Source organism: Penaeus japonicus, unplaced genomic scaffold, assembly GCF_977035675.1.
Source record: "Penaeus japonicus unplaced genomic scaffold, GWHDUDI00000001_assembly GWHDUDI00000009, whole genome shotgun sequence".
In the NCBI taxonomy this organism is placed as follows: Eukaryota; Metazoa; Arthropoda; class Malacostraca; order Decapoda; family Penaeidae; genus Penaeus; species Penaeus japonicus.
The window spans coordinates 8,257,897-8,260,396 of NW_028234411.1; the positions used below are offsets into that span (position 1 = coordinate 8,257,897).

The window sequence follows — 2,500 nt, forward strand, 5'->3', positions numbered from 1 at the left end:
GGGCGGCCAGAGGCTGTGGCCCTTCGACGCTCCTCCTCCTCCTGGGAAAAGGCTGTGGTTGGTGGGTCACCCTTGCAGCAACCGTGCTAGGCTTCTCTTGCACAGATTGATCACGCGAAAGACGGTGCAAAAACGGTTCAAGTTTTTATGACGTCATAAAAGCTATTGACAGCGATTCTCCAACCACCCCCTATCCTTCTCTCTGTCTGTTCCTCACTCCTTCCCCTTCTTTCTCCTCTTTTTACTTTTTCTTTCTCTCTTCCTTTCTTCATCTCCTCCCTCTTTCATATATATATTTTTTTCATTTTTGTATAACATTCGTTTATATACAACTTTTTGTTTTGTAAATAATCTCATCTCTAAAAGATTTCCTTTTATCCTCCTAGACACGATTAGTCACTTAGAAAGCAAATGTACTATAAAGCTTATCTTCATGTATAGTTATAGAAGCTTCTGTGACACCATTAAAAGCTAAGCCAATTACACAACGTCTTTCGCGTCTTCAATTTGTGCAACAAAAGCCGAGCTCGGATACTGCAGAAGTGACTCACCAATCCTTTCGAAGGAGAGGGAATGTCTTGTTGGCCTTTATTGCGCCTCAAAGGTTTTTGTTGCACATATTTATTATACAAAAGCTAATACAAATCGGTTCTTACGTCCTTCCTCTATTTCTTTCGTCTTTCTACCCCTTGGAAGGAGAGATAGAGGAATGATTGACAAAAAAGAAGTGGCAATAGTAATAGGAAACTCAGGAGAAAAGAAGAGTCGATGGTGGATATAAGAAAATAAGAAAGAGAAAAATGTGAAACTGAAACCAGTCGAATGCTGGAAATTCATTGTGAGTTTCATTTTCTTTTTCTGTGCAACCATCGGAATGCGATTCAGTATAGAGGAGGGAATGATTCCTATTCTATTGAGTGTCCTCTTGTCTCCTCGCTTAAAATTCCATGCCCCGAGTGAGGATCGAACTCACGACCTTGAGATTATGAGACTCACGCGCTGCCTACTGCGCCATCGAGGCGGTTCTAAATATAGATAAATATGAAAATATGTTTCTCGATTATAGGATTGATTTTTTATGTGTATTTCTTTTTTCTTTCATCTTTCAAGAGGCCCACATCGAGGGACGCCTTACCGACTATGCATACATAAACACAGAGAGGAATTTAAGGGGGGAAAATTTGCTGTGGAAGCTTTTATGAGAGAGAGAGAGAGAAGGGGGAGAGGAAGAAAGGAAGAGAGAAAGAGAAAGGAAAAAGGGGAGAAAGAAGGGTTGGGAGAAGAAAAAACGGAGACGTAAGGTGAAAGGAGAAAGGGAGTGAGGAAAGATAGAGAGGAGAATTGAGGTAGTTGGAGAGTCGCTGCCATTGGAAGCTTTTATGACGTCATGAAAACTTGGACCGTTTTTGCACCGTCTTTTGCGTGATCAATTTGTGCAAGAGAAACCTAGCACGGTCGTTGCAAGGGTGACCCACCAACCACAGCCTTTTCCCAGGAGGAGGAGGAGCGTCGAAGGACTGCTGCCTCTGCCCGCCCTTCCCGAGTAGAGGCTCGTGATTGGTGGGTCATTTGTGCAATATTCGGGCACGGCTTCTGTTGCACAAATTGATCGCGCAAAAGGCGGTCTAAAAACTGGTCAAAATATTGTGACGTCACAAAGATTTCCATTGACCCTTAACTTTGATCGCTGTCTTCGTACACACGTGTGTGTCTGTATGTAAGTATGCGTGAGTGTGTATGTGTATGTATGTGCGTTTGTGTAAGAGAGTTTGATTAGAGGAAGAAATGCTCAAATGAAGAGTGAGTAACTGAGTATGAGACTTAATCAGAGAACAGGTAAATAGTAAACATATTAGACTTTCGATAGATAGGCAAAACAATAGTCATGAAAGACGTGAGAATGGAACTCAAACTCAAAGAGAGAGAGAGAGAGATTATTCAGGCACACACTCAAAGAGGGATAGAGCGTATCCTCATGTATGATTATTGAAGCATTTGAAACGTCACACAATCATGGACAGTTTTTGTCCTTTCTTTGCGTGATCAATTTGTGCAACAGAAGCCGTGCCCGCGTACTGCACAAATGACCCACCAATCTCAATCTTTCGACTGTCCTCCTCCTTTTTAAGAAAGCTGTAGTTGGTGGGTCATCTTTGCAGCGACCGTGCTAGGCTTCTCTTGCACAAATTGATCACGCGAAAGACGGTGAAACAACGGTCCAAGTTTTCATGACGTTATAAAAGTTTCCATTGATAGGGATTCTCTACAACTTCTCATAAGCCTTCTCTTTCTCTACGGCCCTCACTTCCGTTCTTTTTTTTTTCACACACACACGCGCGCGCGTTTGTGTGTGTGTGCATGTGTGAGGGTGTCTCCGTGTGTGTGTTATTGTGTGTTGATGTGGTTATGTTTATGTATTATTTCTTCCTTCGTAATTCTTTCATTTTTTGTATCATTCATTAATACACAACTTTTAGAAAAATGTGAAACTAAACCCAGT

At 41.9% G+C, this 2,500-nt stretch overlaps 1 non-coding gene across 1 annotated transcript; it reads right to left on the reverse strand.

The window, feature by feature from the left end:
- Positions 1-948: 948 nt before the first annotated feature.
- TRNAM-CAU (transfer RNA methionine (anticodon CAU)) lies at positions 949-1,021 on the reverse strand. Its single transcript has one exon. It is a non-coding gene; the product is annotated as a tRNA-Met (tRNA).
- Positions 1,022-2,500: the final 1,479 nt, after the last annotated feature.